Source organism: Solanum lycopersicum, chromosome 11, assembly GCF_036512215.1.
Source record: "Solanum lycopersicum chromosome 11, SLM_r2.1".
Lineage (NCBI taxonomy): Eukaryota > Viridiplantae > Streptophyta > Magnoliopsida > Solanales > Solanaceae > Solanum > Solanum lycopersicum.
The window spans coordinates 31,715,386-31,736,041 of NC_090810.1; positions in this window are offsets into that span (position 1 = coordinate 31,715,386).

Here is a 20,656-nt window from a genome sequence, read left to right on the forward strand (position 1 = left end):
ACAGAGATTTTCAAATTTGGGGCGACCCAGAGTGACTCCTTTACGCAAATGGGTTGCCACTCGGGTTCGAGCCCCACTAGGAGCAAGGAATTGATGATTTAATCATCAATTAAAATCTATTAATTAAGGGTAAAATGGTCCTTTCACGTATTAATTAAAATATATCAGATTTTTATTAAGTTAATTAAATCCAATTTTGACTAAGTCTTTAATGTAGTCTCCTAATCCTAATAAATCTCTCTCCCTGACGTTTCTCAAGTCTCTCTCTCTCACGTTCTCAATCTCTCTCTCTCTCTCATTATTCTGCCAAACACAACAAAAACCAAAAAGTACATCAAGAGTTCTTCACACTTGAAGAACTCACAAGAATTTTTAAGTAAAAGACAAAGTAATGAAAACATCAAGTCTAAGCGAGGTTTGTCGAGTGGGGTGTACGTTGTAGTGAATTGGGTGTGGTTTGGAGGAGTTTCTGGGAAAAATCTTCACACTTGAACAACATCAAAAGGTATGGGTTTTCTCTCCTGGAATTCTTTCTCCAAGAGTACTTTCCTTCAAACGTTTCTCAAGCTTTTTAAAACTAAGGTTGTTCCCCTTTGTATGTCCTTCTCCTTAGCTCCCAAACGAATTCATAGGATGGGTATGTTGTTCTGCTAGACTTAAGCATGATCGACGTATTTATATTAAGTGTAAACATATTTAATGTGAGGGAAATTATGAAAATGATATTCGAAATGTAACCAAAAATTGGTGTTGTGTGTGCATCGTGGGCAATGGCTTTAGCCACTGTTTTGGGGTCTAATATTCATGTGTTTTTGGTGTATTTTATGTGTGTAATGTGTGTGCAATGTGATGTTCATATTAATGAAAAATGATGGGTTGAATCACACTCTTTTAGATAAGTAAACTCATGAAAGAGGTGACTAAAATGGAGTGAAGAATGATAAGAAAAAAAATTCTAGATTGCATACTTTCCCATAAGGTTAAATTCTGGGTTTTAAAAAGGGAAACAAATAAGTGAGGTAAATGGGATTTGAACACAAGACCTCAGATGTTGAGAAGGCTGAAAAATAAGATAAAAACGTGAAGGAGCTAAGGGGAATTGAACCCCTTAGCTACAGGTTTTGTGATGCAAAGAAAAAGCAAAATGGGGGTTGGGGGATTCGATCCTAACTCCTATTTTTGCGGAAAAAATAAGGGAAATGGGACTGGTGAGGAATCGAACTCGCGACCTATGAGGAGGAGAAGGAAAAAATTTGAGTAAACAAGTAAATGCGAGGCGTGGGATTCGAACGCACGAACTCCATTACGTGCGAAAAGAGAGGAAATAATGAAAAAAAATGCGAGGCGTGGGGATCGAACACACGACCTCAGCGTTGAAGGGAGAGGCAAAATAACAACGAAATAAAGTGAGGTTGTGGGGATTCGATCCCATAACCTTTGTGCCACTAGCCCATATAAAAGAAATAATGATAGAGGAGTTGTGGGGGTTCAAACCCACCACCTCACGGCCTCCTCAGCGAAATTTAAAAAGAAATAAGGGGGTTGTGGGGGTTCGAACCCACAACCTCCCTATTATAGCGAATTTAACTCTAAAAATCAAAAGGGATGTGGGGCCTTGAACCCTCAACCATTCGGTTATCTAATAGTGAAATTAAAATAGAAAATTAATCCTTCAATGTAAATGTTGAGATTTAATTTAAATTTCTATTGTTATGAATATTAGAAATAAAATTAATAAAAAATATAAATGATATCGAAGTGATCCAAGATTTGGGTTCTCTTACCCTAATTTCCGTATTGATGCAAAAGTCATACGTGAGTAAAATATCCAAGAATAATGTCATCTACTTAGATCAAAAATTAAGATCTTGGCATACATATAAGATACATAAGTCTTGTACTACATAATCTTAGGAATGAAATAATCGCTTAGCAAACTACGAATAAAAGCCCCATGGCTTGTATGTATAGACACATAAGTCTAACATACGTTCAAAAATAAGTGAACCTAAGATTATGTAATGAAACCATGAACCCTAGGAGGGTTAAGTATAAGTGTAAGATACATTAAGTGGCCAAGTGCATGGCATATAATGAGATAAATATGAAATGATGAAATAAGCATTCATGTAATAAGAGATGAGTAACTATGAAAAGCAAAGGTGCTAATAATGAAGAATGTGGTGACAACATAACATGAGACTAATGAATATGATGATAGCAATCTCAAGTGAGCTTAAATAAATGTTACCAATACGTACTCACTAAGGAGAGTGTAAGATAATTAAGAGACCAGTCTCTATGAACACTCTAATGAAAGTGTTGAGTTTAACACACTTAATATACTAATGATGAGATGAGAAATCATCCAATGAGATATGTTGTCCTCATACTAGAAGTCAGCTTCCATGAAGCTTAAGTGAAATGTAATGGAACTTTATATTGAGCACCGATAGGCTAGCTATGAGCGGTGATGCCTTCTTTTCGGAAGAGCGAAGGTTCATGTAACTCTCATGAGATGAGACTTTCTGCTTTGCCGGGTATAGGTCTCCATACATCTCCTAGTCTTTGAACCTATACTGCCAACATAGGGATCTGACGGGGTTAAATTCCCATATACGCTAGTATGTTATTGAGTCACTTTGGCCGAAGATTCCACCTCTTTTAGATGTGGGGGAGACACTAGATTTCATGATGCTCCATGATATATGTCGGTTAAAGTTAAAGTTCCCAATGAATGAATGAGGCCAGCCTCAAATGAATCATATAAAGAAGTTAATGATACCGAAGGTGTTTGGATTGGATAATCAAGAGGTGATCTAGACTCAGGTAATGATATTAGGTTGTTCTTGATCATTTCACAACAAACCCAATGAAAGTTTTAAACTACATCCTAGGTATAGCTGTTTTTCACACTGGCCTATGAATGAAATGAAATAAAGTACGTATGAATGGATGAAGTAGACTTTGTGTTCGGTAATGAAGACTCCCTAGTTGAGGTCCCATATGTTGAGCCCTCAATTTGGAAAGTCTTAATGTCAAGTTCATGACTTCCAAGGTCTCATGGCATATGAATGAATGATATGAAAGAAGCTATGTGTTATATGTTATTTGCTATGGTATGTACTATATGAAGATGTTACGTGTTGTGTGCAATATAATACTTATGATGATGCATGTTACTCTCATAGCATAATCTTCCTAATCCAATTTGGAAAGTTCACTAACCTTTTTAATCTCGATTTGGCAAGTCTACTTACTTGACTTTCAAAAATCATGTTGTTAGGAAAGATCTATTCTCTCTCATGCATGTGTGGGTGTGTGCTTGCATATACCCATACTTAGTACAGGATCATCGCTGCAGTTAACTGGACATTTAGCATTCATCCGGCTTTGGTAGGTCCTCATGCTCTCGAGGATGCTGTTGTTTTATATTCTAGCTTAGTTTTAGAATTGATCTAGTGGACCATGTTCCACTAGCATTTCTTTCCTTTTTTTTTTATTCAGACAATGTATTGGATAAGAATTGGACTGTTTCTTTTAGTTGCTTATGTCTTAATGATAGATGGTTGATGGTGAACAATTATGTATTAATGAGAATGTTTTTGTATAAGTATGTTAAGAAATAAAAAGTTTCAAATTTTCCGCTAAAATTAACCTATGTAAAGTAAGAATGTCGTAAGTAAGATTGTTTACGACCTCTGAGAGGTCAACGACGCCGGTCTCTTCTGGGGTCTAGATTCCGATCGTGACATTTCCTTTTTATTTTCAATACGGATCCTGGATATGTTTGATCCAAAATGAAAAGATAACCTGAAATTTTTACAGTTAAAATTTAATGGAGACAAAACGAACAATTAATTATTACCTAAAGGATACATATTTTATTTATATTTTATGTATACATACAAAAAGTATAAAATTTTCATACATGATTAATACAAGAAACAAAACATTCCAGATCATTAATATAACATACTATACTGTCTTTTTTTCATTTAAACAAGTAAAAAAACTTCTACTGAAGTATACAAATTTCATACATAAAGTATACAAGAAACAGAAAAGTTCTTTTCATTAGGATAACATACTATATGGACATTTATTTCATTTAAAAATATAAAAAGCTTTGAAAAATATACAAATTTTATACGTAAAGAATACACAAATCAGAACATACTATATGATAACTTTTAAATTTAAACTTTTAAAAAACTTTTAAATTCATTCTTTCTGTGCAAATTACCCAATAATCTTACATATGACTCTGTTGGATCTCCGCCCATCAATTTTATTATTTTTTCTCTAGCCCTCCATGCCTGTATGTACGTTATCAAAACGCTATGCAATTTCAACATATTAGAAGATATATCCTTTGGAGTGTATACCGTAGACGGATCAATACATTTCTCCATTATCCAGACAGCTACAACGTCAGTTATCCCCTGACGTTTTGCATACACTCGATCTCTAACAGAACAAGTGTTATGAGCATTACATTTTCTAACATTAAATAAATTTGATTTGTTCAAACTAGATGCCCTCATCATCCAAGAACATGTATCAGAAATACACTTCAGGTGAAAACTGTTTCAAAATCAAGAAAATATAAATTTAAATATCATACAGCAAAAAAAAATTCAAAATAAAAAAGACCAACTTAAAACAGTAGTGTACACTTAATTTGATGCATTACAACGCTCAACACGAAAACTGAACTTTTCAACAAGTCCAACATGCCTCATAACCTCCTTTAGTGTATTCCTATTGTTGTAAACTTGATCCTCAGCAACAAATAGGTTTGAATGGTCACTTATAATATCATTTCCACCTTCATTATTCTCATTGATAACTCCTTCTAAATTCATTCCGGTTAAATGAATAGAATTATTGGAATATAAATCTACGTTATTATTTGTCAATCTAACATCACAATTTATTATATCAATATTAATAACACTATGACCTTTATTATGCATCTCATGATCTACCAAAGAGATGCAGAAAAGATATTTTGAAAAGAAATCCAAATTAACCTTTTTCTGATCTAGAAAAACATTTACCCCAACATCATTATTGTAATGACCTGTTTAGTCGTTTTGAGCAGTGGAGTATTTCTGGTAATAATTGTCTGAGTCGACAGATCCCACGACGGATCGTCACAGGCACGACGGACCGTCGAGGGTGTCTCGTTCCAAAACACTTAGAATTCTGAAATTTGGGTACTGAGATCGACTCTCTGAACTTCACGACGAAATGGCAGGACGGACCGTCACAGGCATGACGGACCGTCACAGACCCTTAGTGAAATTTAGTCTCTGAACTTTGTGACGGAAGCAGCAGGACGGACCGTCGCAGGCACGACGGGCCGTCACAGCCTGCGTAACCCTTCCTGGGTCGGATTTCTGTTAAATGTTTTAAGGGGCGTTTTGGACTATTCCTGCTTATAATTATAAAGTTAGTGGGTAATATTAATAATTCAATTACTTGAGGGTTAAAGGAGATAACCTTGAATTAATTAGTGGGTTACTTTTATCATCTTTTATACTTAATTATATGCTAATTAGGGTAAAAGAAAGAAGGTTTGAATAAGAAAAAGAAAAAGAACAGAGAGAGGGGGAGAAACGATCGATTGAGATAGAGGAAAAATGCAGCTTTGAGAAAGTAGATTGCTTGATCGCAATTCTTCGATGGAGGTAGGTTATGGTTTATGCTATTTCATAGTAAACTCTTAATAGTTAATGATATGTATTGGGTAGTATTGTAAACCCTTCTATATGCTTAATCGTATGCTTGCATGATGTGATTATATAATGGTGATAAAATAAGCATGATGAGGATATTGAATCCTAAATCTTGAAAACCTCTTTGTGAATGATGATGCTTTGGTATAAAAGAAGGCTTGATGAACTAAAAGAATGAGGTTAGTGGATCGGGTGTCATGTTCCGGCACCAGGACAGTAATAGAGGATCGGGTGTCAAGTTCCGGCACCAGGATAGTATGATGAGGATCGGAGTGTCACGTTCCGACACCAGGATAGTATTAATGGATCAGGTGTCACGTTCCGGCACCAGGATAGTATGATGAGGATAGGAGTGTCATGTTCCGACACCAGGATAGTATTAATGGATCGGGTGTCACGTTCCGGCACCAGGATAGTATGATGAGGATCGGAGTGTCACGTTCCGACACCAGGGTAGTATTAATGGATTGGGTGTCACGTTCCGGCACCAGGATAGTATGATGAGGATCGGAGTGTCACGTTCCGACACTAGGATAGTAAAGAGAATGAATCTTGAAATATGTAATATACTCAATCTAATGAACCTATTTCCCAAATAAGTATGGTATGGAGGCTTGAGTCCTCATGGGTGTACTTGGCGTTATTTATCAATGATTCTTGTACTTGTTATTGCTACCGGTTGAGCATTGTAGTTGATTTTATGATATTATCTGATATATATTGCTCTCTATTTTGAGTTGGCCGATGATACCTACTCAGTACTTGTGTTTTGTACTGACCCCTACTTGTATGCTTTTCTTTGTTAATTGTGGAGTACAGCAAACGTGCCGTCGTCTTCAACTCAACCGCAACTCTTGCCAGTCTTCATCACACCAGATTTCAGGGTGAGCTAATGCTTCTAGCTTGGATGTGATCTTCTTCTTCATGTCTTGATGCCTTGAAGTTCTGGCATGGACTAGCTTTTTATTTATTTTAGCTTCCTAGATACTCTTAGATTTAGTAATTTGAGGATAGATGTTCTTGTGATGATGACTTCCAAATTTTGGGAATAATAAGTATTGAGTTTTAGAAGTTATTTAATTGATTTTGTTAATGAGTTTTAAGTCTTCCGCTGTAATTTCTGTTTACATTGAATTGAAATGTTGGGGTTTAGATTGATTGGTTCGCTCGCATAGGAGGGTAAGTGTGGGTGCCACTCGCGGCTCGATTTGGGTCGTGACAAACTTGGTATCAGAGAATTAGGTTCGTTGGTCTCATCACACAAGAACGAGTCTAGTAGAGTCTTAAGGAACGGTAGGGGGACGCCTTTACTTTTCCTTGAGAGGCTATAAGACTTCAGGATAATTCCATTCTTTCTTTTTTTCGTGCCATTACTTGGATCCAATTGGTATCTAGGTAATACAAATTGGTATCTGACCATCCTCACTGTATTTCGCAGATGGTTAGAACTAGAGCAACAACTACGCCAACACCAGCACCGGCAGGACAGGGTGCGTCTGAGCCAGCCACTGGGGTTGTAGCTCGAAGAGGAGCAGTGACAAGGGGTCGTGGTAGAGGTCGTGGGAGGACGTCCTCTAGAGGAAGAGGACAAGCACCTGTCCCATCCAGTACTAGGGCGGTGACTCCTCCACCGACTGAGGAAGTAGTAAGAGAGGGTGAGGAAGGGGAAAATGAGCAAGTGCAGAATGAGGAATTGCCACCCCAACCTACCCCAGAGATGATTAATCAGGTTCTTGCCTATCTTAGCGGGCTATCTTATCAAGGCCAGACACCTCCAGTGTTTTCTGCACCAGCACCTCAGGTTCCGGAGGTACAACATGCAGCTACTATGGCTCCCCGCATGGATGCCTCATTGGAAATAGGCGTGTTTCCTCGGTTGACTACAGGGCCTATAATGACAAGTGATCAGCATGAACTTTTCAGTAAGTTCTTGAAATTTAAACCTCCAGTCTTCAAGGGTACTGAATCTGAGGATGCCTACGATTTTCTGGTTGACTGTCATGAGTTATTAAATAAAATGGGCATAGTGGAACGATTTGGTGTTGAGTTAGTAACCTATCAGTTTCAGGGAAATGCAAAAATGTGGTGGCGGTCACATGTTAAGTGTCAACCCGCACAGGCACCACTTATGACTTGGGAGTCATTCTCTAGCTTATTAATGGAGAATTATATCCCCCAGACCTTGAGGGATAGGAGGAGAGATGAGTTCTTGAGCCTAGAGCAAGGTAGGATGTCGGTTACTGCGTACGAGGCTAATTTTCGTGCATTATCCTGGTATGCCACCCAGCTTTGTTTCAGTCCACAAGAGCAGATTCGCCGTTTTGTGAAGGGGTTGAGGTCAGAGTTGCGGATTTCAGCCTTACAGGTAGCAGCTACAGCAAAATCCTTTCAGGAAGTGGTAGACTTCATGATAGAGGTGGAGGGAGTGAAGCCAGATGACTTCACCATGGCATCAACATCAAAAAGGTTTCGTAAGGGAGGTGAGTTTAATGGTTCTTACTCCAGAGGACAGGGTTCAGGAGGTTACCCAGTCCGACCAATTCAATCCTCACTACAGGCTGCAGCTGGGGGTCCACCGCAGACCGGTCAACATTTCTCTGAGTTTGGTGGTTATCCCCAGACTTCGTCATTCTCACAGAGACCTATGCTTAAATCTAGAGAGCGTTATGGATGTGGAGAGACTGGACACATTAAGAGGTATTGTCCAAAACAGCGTTACAGACCTCCAATAGTCAGAGGTAGAGGTGGTCATGGAAGAGGCCGTCATTCTGGAGGACGTGGTGGTCGAGGTAATGGTGGTCACTAAAACGGCCGGGGTGAGGGCAAACTGGAGCCACTACAGCATAACATGGTAGGGGCAACGGGCAGACAGGTGATAGGGCCCATTGTTACGCTTTCCCCGGATGGTCTGAGGCAGAGACATCTGATGCTGTTATCACAGGTAATCTTTTGGTTTGCGATTGCATGGCTTCTGTATTATTTGATCATGGCTCTACATTTTCATATGTTTCTTCCTCATTTGCTACTGGTCTTAATTTACCTTGCGAATTGCTTGACATGCCTATTCGTGTTTCTACTCCAATGGGTGAGTCTGTGATAGTTGAAAAGGTATATAGGTCTTGTCTGGTGACTTTTGTGGGGAGCAATACTTATGTAGACTTGGTTATCTTAGAAATGGTTGATTTCGATGTAATTCTGGGTATGACTTGGCTTTCTCCAAATTTTGCAATTCTGGATTGTAATGCTAAAACTGTAACGTTGGCCAAGCCTGGGACAGATCCGTTAGTATGGGAGGGTGACTACACTTCCACCCCGGTTCGTATCATCTCCTTTCTTCGTGCTAAGAGAATGGTTAGTAAGTGTTGTTTAGCTTTCTTGGCACACCTTAGGCATGATACTACCCAAGTACCTTCAATTGAGTTGGTTTCGATAGTCCGTGAGTTTCTAGATGTGTTTCCCGCAGACCTTCCTGGTATTCCACCAGATAGAGATATTGACTTCTGCATTGATCTTGAACCGGGTACTCGCCCCATTTCTATACCCCCTTATAGAATGGCTCCCGCTGAGTTAAAAGAGTTAAAGGCTCAACTTCAAGAATTGTTAGGAAAAGTCTCCATTAGACCAAGTGCATCCCCTTGGGGTGCTCCTGTTTTGTTTGTGAAGAAGAAGGATGGAAGCTTTCTGATATGCATAGACTACAGACAACTGAATAAGGTAACCGTTAAGAACAAGTATCCTCTTCCTCGCATCGATGATTTGTTTGATCAGTTACAAGGTGCTTGTACCTTCTCAAAAATTGATTTGAGATCTGGTTATAAGCAATTGAAAATACGGGCAACGGATGTGCCCAAGACTGCTTTTCGAACCAGGTATGGGCATTACGAATTTGTAGTAATGTCTTTTGGTCTTACGAATGCCCCTGCTGCTTTCATTAGCTTGATGAACGGGATTTTTAAGCCATATCTGGATCTCTTTTTTATCATATTTATTGATGATATAATGATATACTCTAAGAGTAAGAAGGAACATGAGGAGCATTTGAGAATTGTGTTGGAAGTGTTAAGGGAGAAAAGGCTTTATGACAAATTCTCCAAGTGTGAGTTTTGGCTAGATTCAATGTCCTTTTTGGGGCACGTGGTTTCTAAGGATGGAGTGATGGTGGATCCTTCTAAGATTGAAACAGTGAGAAATTGGGTAAGACCTACTAATGTGTCAGAAATAAGGAGCTTTGTTGGTTTAGCCAACTACTACCGTCGATTTGTCAAGGGATTCTCTTCTATTGCTTCCCAATTGACGAACTTGACTAAGAAGAATGTTCCATTTGTATGGTCGGATGAATGTGAAGAAAGCTTTCAGAAACTCAAGACCTTGCTGACTACTGCACCTATCCTTACCTTGGCAGTAGAGGGTAAGAACTTCATTGTTTATTGTGATGCATCCAATTCTGGTTTGGGTGCAGTGATAATGCAAGAGTAGAATGTAATTTCTTATGCTTCGAGGCAATTAAAGGTGCATGAACGTAACTATCCGACCCACGATTTGGAATTGGCCGCAGTTGTGTTTGCATTAAAGCAATGGAGACACTATCTATATGGGGTCAAGCGTGAAGTCTATACGGATCATCGTAGCCTACAGTATGTCTTTACTCAGAGGGATTTGAATTTGAGACAGAGGAGGTGGATTGAACTACTGAAGGATTATGATGTTACCATCTTGTATCACCTAGGAAAGGCTAATGTTGTGGCAAACGCCTTAAGTAGAAAAGCCGGGAGCATGGGTAGTTTAGCCCACTTACAAGTTTCTAGACGCCCATTGGCAAGAGAGGTTCATACTCTGGCTAACGATTTTATGAGGTTAGAAGTAAATGAGAAGGGAGGATTTTTGGCCAGTGTGGAGGCGAGATCTTCTTTTCTTGACAAGATCAAGGGAAAACAGTTTGATGATGAGAAACTAAGCCGAATTCGGGATATGGTGTTGCGAGGAGAGGCTAAAGAAGCAATAATGGATGAGGAAGGTGTTTTGAGAATTAAGGGAAGGGTATGTGCGCCCCGTGTTGATGATTTGATCCACACTATTCTTACAGAGGCTCATAGTTCCGGATATTCTATACATCCTGGTGCAACCAAGATGTACCGTGACCTAAAGCAACACTTTTGGTGGAGTAGAATGAAGCGCGACATTGTTGATTTTGTTGCCAAATGTCCAAATTGTCAGCAAGTAAAGTATGAACACTAGAGGCCCGGAGGAACACTTCAGAGAATGCCTATTCTTGAATGGAAGTGGGAGTGAATTGCATTGGACTTCGTGGTTGGTCTTCCCAAGACAATGGGTAAGTATGACTCCATTTGGGTGATTGTTGATAGGTTAACTAAGTCTGCTCACTTCATTCCGGTCAAGGTGACTTACAATGCAGAGAAGTTAGCCAAACTTTACATCTCGAAAGTTGTTCGATTGCATGGGGTTCCACTCTCCATCATATCAGATAGAGGTACGCAGTTTACTTCTAAGTATTGGAAAACATTGCATGCAGAATTGGGTACTAGGTTGGACCTTAGTACCGCGTTCCATCCACAGACCGATGGTCAGTCTGAGCGAACGATTCAAGTGTTGGAGGATATGCTTCGTGCATGTGTGATAGAATTTGGTGGCCACTGGGACAACTTCTTACCCTTAGCAGAGTTTTCATACAATAATAGTCAGGAGTGCATCCGGTATTTCATGTGTCTATGTTGAAAAGATACCATGGGGATGGAAACTACATCATTCGTTGGGATTCAGTCCTACTTGTTGAGAATTTGTCTTATGAGGAGGAGCCTGTTGCTATATTAGATAGAGAAGTCCGCAAGTTGAGCTCAAGAGAGATTGCATCCATCAAGGTTCAATGGAAGAATCGGGCGGTTGAAGAATCCACTTGGGAGAAAGAGGCTGATATGCAAGAAAGATACCCACATCTGTTTACAGATTCAGGTACTCCTTTTCGCCCTTGTTTTTCTTCTAGTGATCGTTCGGAGACGAACGATGGGTAAATTGGTATCTATTGTAATGACCTATTTAGTCGTTTTGAGCAGTGGAGTATTTATGGTAATAATTGTATGAGTTGACGGATCCCACGGCGGACCTTCACAGGCACGACGGACCGTCGAGGGTGTCTCGTTCCAAAACACTTAGAATTCTGAATTTTGGGTACTGAGATCGACTCTCTGAACTTCGCGAAGAAATGGCAAGACGGACAGTCACAAGCATGACAGACCGTCACAGACCCTTAGTGAAATTTAGTCTCTGAACATTGTGATGGAAGCAGCAGGACGGACCGTCGCAAGCACGACGGGCCGTCGCAGCCTGCGTAACCCTGCCTGGGTCGGATTTCAGTTAAATGTTTTGAGGGGTGTTTTGGATTATTTCTGCTTATAATTATAAAGTTAGTGGGTAATATTAAAAATTCAATTACTTGAGGGTTAAAGGAGATAACCTTGAATTAATTAGTGGGTTACTTTTATCATCTTTTATACTTCATTATATGCTAATTAGGGTAAAAGAAAGAGGGTTTGAATAAGAAAGAGAAAAAGAACAAAGAGAGAGGGAGACACGATCGATTGAGAGAGAGGAAAAACGCAGCTTTGGAAAAGTAGATTGCTTGATCGCAATTCTTCGGTGGAGGTATGTTATGGTTTATGCTATTTCATAGTAAACTCTTAATAGTGAATGATATGTATTGGTTAGTATTGTAAACCCTTCTATATGCTTAATCGTATGCTTACATGATGTGATTATATCATGGTGATAAAATAAGCACGATGAGGATATTGAATCCTAAATCTTAAAAACCTCTTTGTGAATGATGATGTCTTGGTATAAAAGAAGGCTTGATGAACAAAAAGAATGAGGTTAGTGGATCGGGTGTCACGTTCCGGCACCAGGATAGTATGATGAGGATCGGAGTATCACGTTTCGACACCAGGATAGTATTAATGGATCGGGTGTAACGTTCCGGCACCAGGATAGTATGATGAGGATCGGAGTGTCACGTTCTGACACCAGGATAGTATTAATGGATCGGGTGTCACGTTCCGGCACCAGGATAGTATGATGAGGATCGAAGTGTCACGTTCCGACACCAGGGTAGTATTAATGGATCGGGTGTCACGTTCCGGCACCAGGATAGTATGATGAGGATCAGAGTGTCACGTTCCGACACCAGGATAGTAAAGAGAATGAATCTTGAAATATGTAATATACTCAATCTAATGAACCTATTTCCCAAATAAGTATGGTATGGAGGCTTGAGTCCTTATGGGTGTACTTGGCGTTATTTATCAATGATTCTTTTACTTGTTGTTGCTACCGGTTGAGTATTGTAGTTGATTTTATGATATTATCTGATATATATTGCTTTCTATTTTGAGTTGGCCGATGATACCTACTCAGTACTTGTGTTTTATACTGACCCCTACTTGTATGCTTTTCTTTATTATTAGTGGAGTGCAGCAAACGTGCCGTCGTCTTCAACTCAACCGCAACTCTAGCCAGTCTTCATCACACCAGATTTCAGGGTGAGCTAATGCTTCTAGCTTGGACTGGATCTTCTTCTTCATGTCTTGATGCCTTGAAGTTCCGGCATGGACTAGCTTTTTATTTGTTTTAGCTTCCTAGATACTCTTAGATTTAGTAATTTGAGGATAGATGTTCCTGTGATGATGACTTCCAGATTTTGGGAATAATAAGTATTGAGTTTTAGAAGTTATTTAATTGATTTTGTTAATGAGTTTTAAGTCTTCCGCTTTAATTTCTGTTTACATTGAATTGAAATGTTGGGGTTTAGATTGGTTGGTTCGCTCGCATAGGAGGGTAAGTGTGGGTGCCACTCGCGGCTCGATTTGGGTCGTGAAAATTATGAATAGTATAGGGGGACACATATCGTTAACAATGTATTTTATCTCAATAGAATTTATATTTTCTTCTATAAAAAGTTGAGTTATTATTGCATTAACTAAACCAATGTAGAGAGTAGACGCATCATATATGTTCCCCTCCATTTGAAAATCAATGTATTTTCCCGTCTCACAACATTAAAATAATATTTTAGTACAATATAATGTATAATTGGTATATAATTCATACACACTTCATACACATTTACTATATAATTCAATTACCTGTACACTAATCAGTACATATAATTCATATACATTTAATTATATCATTCACTAACTTATACAATACTCTAATTAAAGATACACAATACATTGTAAAAATAAAATTCCTACAATAACATATATTATAATTCAAATAGAAACAAAATATTGTACTTTAAAAAAATCATACACAAATGATACATATTTCATATACATTTCACTCACTAAAAAAATAAACTTCAGACATCATGTACACTATAGAGAACATACTGTTTCTTTCAAAAAAAATTTACAAATTGTATTACAGATAATACAGTTAACAAAATTTAACATTGTTAAAAAATAACAAATCTAAATAAAACCAACAACTCATAATTAAAAGAAACAAATAATAACTAAAAACTAACCCGAAGAATTTCACTTTTCACCATGTTTGATTAAAATTGACACAAAGTTATCCATCAGAAGTGAAATATGCAGCTATGAAAATAATCGTGAATTCTTGGGGGGGGGGGGGGGGGGGAAGGAATTATATGTTGAAAGAAATTTGAAAATAATAGAGAAATTTTGTAATGAAGAATAATTTTAATGCTAATCATTTATCTACCTTTAATTTAACTCAATAAAAAGTTAAACTCTTCATTTCTCAGGCGTGCAACATTGAATAAATGCAGTAATTATCACTGACAAAAGCCACTTAATTTATGTTGTCAGAATTTTAATCATTAAAAGTAATTACTCATTATCACTTTATCCACTTAATTTTTAATTTATTTTTAATAACAACTCTTTTTAATAAATTATAATTAATAATAAAATGTTATAGAGTGAGATATTAAATGCTACAAAATGAAATTGAAACTCTAATGTCATAACTTTATAATAATACTACATATAATGATATATACAAAATTTACACTATATTAATTCCTCATGTCCATTGAAACTTGGAACTAAAATATTATGTTGGTATTTGTTATAAAATAAAAGAACGAGAAAAGAAAAAGAGAGAAATTTATTCAGATTTTATTGTTAATAATATGTTGATATAATTTGGATAATTGTGTCTCCTATTTATAGAGAAAGAAAACTTTATTACATAAGAAGTTTTAATTTTTTTTAAGGAAATCTTATTCTACAAGGAAAAGGTATTAAAATTTAAGGAAATAATTCAATTTTAATTGAAAAAATCCACAATGAAAAAGTATTTAATTTTAGGAAATCTTATTCCATAGTGAAAAGATATTGAAATTTAAGGAAATAATTCAATTTTAATTGGAAAAAAAATAATTAGTGTTGGAGGAAATTTGACCTTGGGTCTTTGGAGAGGTTCATAACACAATCAACCAACACACTACTAAATGTCTATGCTAAAACTATGCATGTTTTTTAATTAGTTAAATTCAAGAAATCAAAAATAAGTAAGAAAAATCAAACACTCTACGGGGAATCAAACTCGAGCAAGTGTAGGGGTGCGACAGCTATTGCCAACTCCACTGCATCTCACTTAGTCATTACAAGGGGTCAAACTTTTGTATATACCAATATTAAATAAAAATTGTACGTGTATATATAACTTTTTTTTTTCAATGAAGGGTGTCCAATTGGACACCTTGGTGCCTACGTGGCTTCCCCCCTGAGTACTTACTTATGTAACTTTTTATTTTTTTTCTCCTTTGTTCCTAGTGTTACTACTAAGTAATGTAATATGTCTTGTTAAATTCTTCAAATCTGACTTATGGGACTTAGTAACTAACTAATGTAACTTACTTGTGTTATATGCTTCCTATGTGACTCATATGTTATTTTTTTTCTCCTTTGTTCCTAGTGTGGCTGCTAAGTAATGTAATATGTCTTGTTAAATTCTTCAAATCTGACTTATGATAGAAAAGATGTAAAATGAATTTTGGGATAGCTAAGTCTTTAAACATGTTAGTGCATGCAATAAATTCCCTTGCGTAACATTCCTAGAAATCTTAGTATTAGTATAGAGTGTATAGACCAAAAAAAATATTAGTTATACATAACATAAAAAAGTATAACATCAAAAAGTATTAGTTATGCATAGCATTATAAAAGTCTAGCAAACAAGGTATTATTGGTACCCAGAGTTAAACCTGCATATTTTTTAATAATACAATCTACTAAATGACCCCTTGCATATTAAGCCATTCATTTAGCTCCTTTATAGGATTTACTATGAAGTTCTATTGACATTTTGTTGAAGTTGTAGGCAACCATTGTTGAATCACGAAGCTTCAAAATTTGAAAATCAAATTCCCGCAAATAAGCTTTGTTTGAGTATTTATTGTTGCAACACTTACTTACATATGAAGGAGCCTAAACATGAAATTATTATTATTATTGGGTGATTTGATGTAGTTTTTGAGGTGTTTTTGGATAAATATGACAATTCGATTCAAAGAAAAAGTGAAGTTCATTTTCTGTGGAGGTATAAATATCTTTTATAATTTCTTAGAGGTCGAACTCATAAACAGATTCGTACACTTGTTGGATTTTTCTACATCATTTTCCTATTGAATTATTGAACCACCCATAATTTGTTCCTTTTAAACATTGTTGGTTGATTTTAATTGACTTTTCTATTCAATTGTGTTAGTATTGTAATGATTTTGATTGAAGGAATGAAGACAAACTGTGTGAAGCTCATGTGTTTTCTAATGTGTTCAAATGACTTGAAGTAATTATTCTCGAACATTTTCACTATCAATTGGACAAATGAGTCCTGGAACAACATATGTATCATCTATTAATACCCCTCACAAAATCTGATTCCACATCAGCAAACGGTGTTTGTTAAAAATGAACAAATTATGGGTGGTTCGATGATTCAATAGAAAAATAACATAATTGAGGTAACTGAGGAAAAAAAACTCAACAAGTCTAGGAATTTATTTGAGTATTTGGCCTTTCTTAGTGTCACGACGCAAAATGAGTCTTGAGTGACACCGAGACTTACCTCCTTAGGTGGGCTAACCAACACATCTAAACCCCAACATATAGAAGTAGTTCAACTATAAATAATATAAATAATGCGGAAGGCCAAATACTTATTAAGTAACCAATTTAAATAAGTTTCTAAAGGTTAATACTTATTATCACAAAATCTGATAGTCATCACGTCAAGGACGTCTATTTTTTAATTACCAAGTCTAAGAGTGTTTAAGAAACGAAAATAGGCAAAAAGATTGTCCATGTCATAAATTAAAAGACATCAAGATGTGAATGACAGAATCCAGCACGACCTAGAATTAATAGCTCACCCTGAACTCTGATGTGCTGGAGACTGGCTAGACCTGAGGGCGAGTCGAAGTTGATGGTACACTTATTGCACTCCACAAAAGAACAGAGAAGAAAATACTAGTAGGGGTCAGTACAAGAAACACGTACTGAGTAGGTATCATCGGCAAACTGAAAATAGAAATCAATATATATTGAATAATAATATAAAATTAACTACAATACTTAAAAGTTGGCAAGCAACAACATGAACCATTGACAACAACACCATAATAGGTACACCATCAATCACAACATCAAGCACACCTATGACGACTCATGCCTCCAAACCATACTCATTTGGAAAATAGGTTCTTTGAGATTAAGTATATTAAGTTACTTTCAAGATTCCTTTCCTTTAATGTTATTGTGTCGGAACATGACACTCCGATCTCATATACCTTGTCAGAACATGACACTCCGATCCCATAATATCGTGTCGAAATGTGACACTCCGATCCAATAATAACGTGTCGGAATGTGACACTCCGATCCAATTATCTCATTATTTTATTTCATCAAACCTTCTTTATTCAAGGCGTCATTTTAATAGAGAGGGTTCAAGATTAGAAATTCAACAGTCTCATAATTTTAGGCAAACCACAAACCACACAATCAAGACATACAACCACACAATCAAGTACATAGGAGACTTTATGATTTGACTTAATGCATATCAATCTCTATTAAGAGTTTATCTATCAAGTAAAAATAAACCATAACCTACCTCCACCGAAAAAGTGAAGTCAAGCAACTACTTCTCCAATGTTTTTTCTTTCTTCAATGCTTTCGAACCATTCTAATCTATCAAGTAGATATGCATAATTTGTAAGTTAACAAGCCTATAAACACTCATATTATTCTATGTCTAGCCTAAATCCAAAGATCATCAAAAACAACTCTATTTTCTAATATTGAGGTTTATTAACATGCCAGGTATCTTATATTTTGTATTTAAGCCTAAGGTTAAGTCTTTATTTCTTTAATAATATAACTTTAATAGTATCCAAATAATATACTATAATTAATATTTAATTATCTGTCTCAATATATTAAAATTTGATTTATAAAATAATAATCAAACACTAGTCCCCATAACTGATAACCAAACAAAAGAAATTGTCCAATATTTCTAACTATGACCATAACGTGTACAAATCATAACCATAATGTCAACATTAATTCCACCAGTAATGAATTCTTCCTTCTAATCATAAAGTAATGCCCTCACAAGTATCAACTAAAGTCTACCCACTATCATATTATCCATAACAATCATATATTCCCCCAAGTCCAATTTACCAGTTCCCCGTTTCTAACCTTTTCAATTCACTTTTTCAATCAACTTTCCATTATTAGTAATGTAATAACTAGTATTAAACAACCCATAATGTAATATAAGATCTAATACTTGTGATTGATTTACCTGAAGCTACGATATGTTCTTTGTGTTTATGTGGTGATGAGGCACAATGAATTTTGACGCCCTTTTGATCGCCCAAACCCTTATTCCTTCTATAAAATATTTACTCCCTAATTATTATATAAGACTAATTATAAAAATAGTAAAAGTGTCCATTATTAATTTTAATGTTATTTTCTCTAACCACTAAATAAATAAATTATTAAAACTACCCCACTAATTTCATAATATAATCATGAATAGTCCAAAAGACCCATTAGAATCTATCAAAAATTATTTTCTGACATTAAAAGTTCTAGTGCTAAAAACGATCGAAAATGATCGTTACAATAGATATCAATTTACCCATCGTTCGTCCTCGAACGATCATAGAAAGAAAGGCGAGGGCGAGAAAGAGTACCTGAATTTGTAAAAAGATTTAGATATCTTTCTTGCATATCAACCTCACTCTCCCAAGTGGACTCTTCAACTGACTGATTCTTCTATTGAACCTTGATAGATGAAATTTCCTTTAATCTCAACTTGCCGACTTCACTATCTAGAATAGCAACATGCTCTTCCTTATAAGACATTCTCATCAAAAAGAATAAAATCCCAACGAATAATGTAATTTCCACCAATGTAGTATTTTTTCAGCATAGACACATCAAATACCTGGTGCACTCCTGACAGCCCTAGAGGCAAGGCCAATTCATAGGCCACCTCCCCCACGCGCTTAAGAACTTCAAATGGTCCAATATACCTCGGACTAAACTTGTCTTGCTTACCAAACCACATCACACCTTTCATGAGTGAAACCTTCAGCAATACTTGTTCACCTTCCATAAAATCCAAGTCCCTAACCTTTCAATCTGCATATTCCTTCTGCCTACTCTGAGCTGCTAAAATCTTTTGTTGAATAAATTTCACTTTCTCTAGTAATTCCCTCAGAAGATCAGTACCCCAAAGTCTAACCTCAAATGCATCAAACCAACCAATGGGAGACATACATCTTTTCCCATACAGTGCCTTAAATGGGGTCATATCAATACTTGAGTTATAGCTATTGTTGTACGAAAACTCTGCTAAGGGTAAGAATTTATCCCAATGACCACCAAAATTTATCATACACGTACGAAGCATGTCCTCTAACACTCGAATTATTTGCTCAGACTGCCCATCAGTCTGAGAGTGAAATGCAGTACTAAGATCGAATCTAGTACCTAATTGAACATGTAGGGTCTTCCAAAACTTAAAAGTAAATTGCGTACCTCTATCTGATATGATGGAAAGTGGAACTCCATGCAATCGAACAATTTCCGAGATATAGAGTTTGACATACTTCTCTGCATTGTAAGTCATGTTGACGGGAATGAAGTGAGAAGACTTAGTTAACCTGTCAACAATTACCCAAATAGAATCAAACTTACCCAATGTCTTTGGAAGACCAACTACGAAATCCATTGCAATTCTTTCTCACTACCATTCAGGAATGGGCATTCTCTGATGTGTCCCTCCAGGCCTTTGGTGTTCATACTTTACCTTCAGACAATTCGGGCATTGGACAACAAAATCAACAATGTCACGCTTCATTCTACTCCACCAAAAATGTTGCTTTAGATAACGATACATCTTGGTTGTACTAGGATCTATAGAATACCTTGAACTATGAGACTCTGTAAGAATAGTGTAAATCAAATCATCAACACGGGGCACACATACCCTTCCCTTAATCCTCAAGATGCCTTCTTCATCAATTACTGCCTCTTTAGCCTCTCCTCGCAAAACCATATCTCGAATTCAGCTCAGCTTCTCATCAGCAAACTGATTTCCCTTAATTTTGTCAAGAAAAGATGAGCTTGCCTCTACACAGGCCAAAAATCCTCCTTTCTATAGTACTTCCAGCCTGCTAAAGTCATTAGCCTGAGTTTGAATCTCTCTAGCCAATGGGCGTCTAAAAACCTGTAAGTGGGCTAAACTACCAATGCTCCCTGGTTTTCTACTTAAAGCATCTGCCACAACATTAGATTTTCCTTGGTGATATAAAATAGTAATATCATAGTCTTTCAATAGCTCCA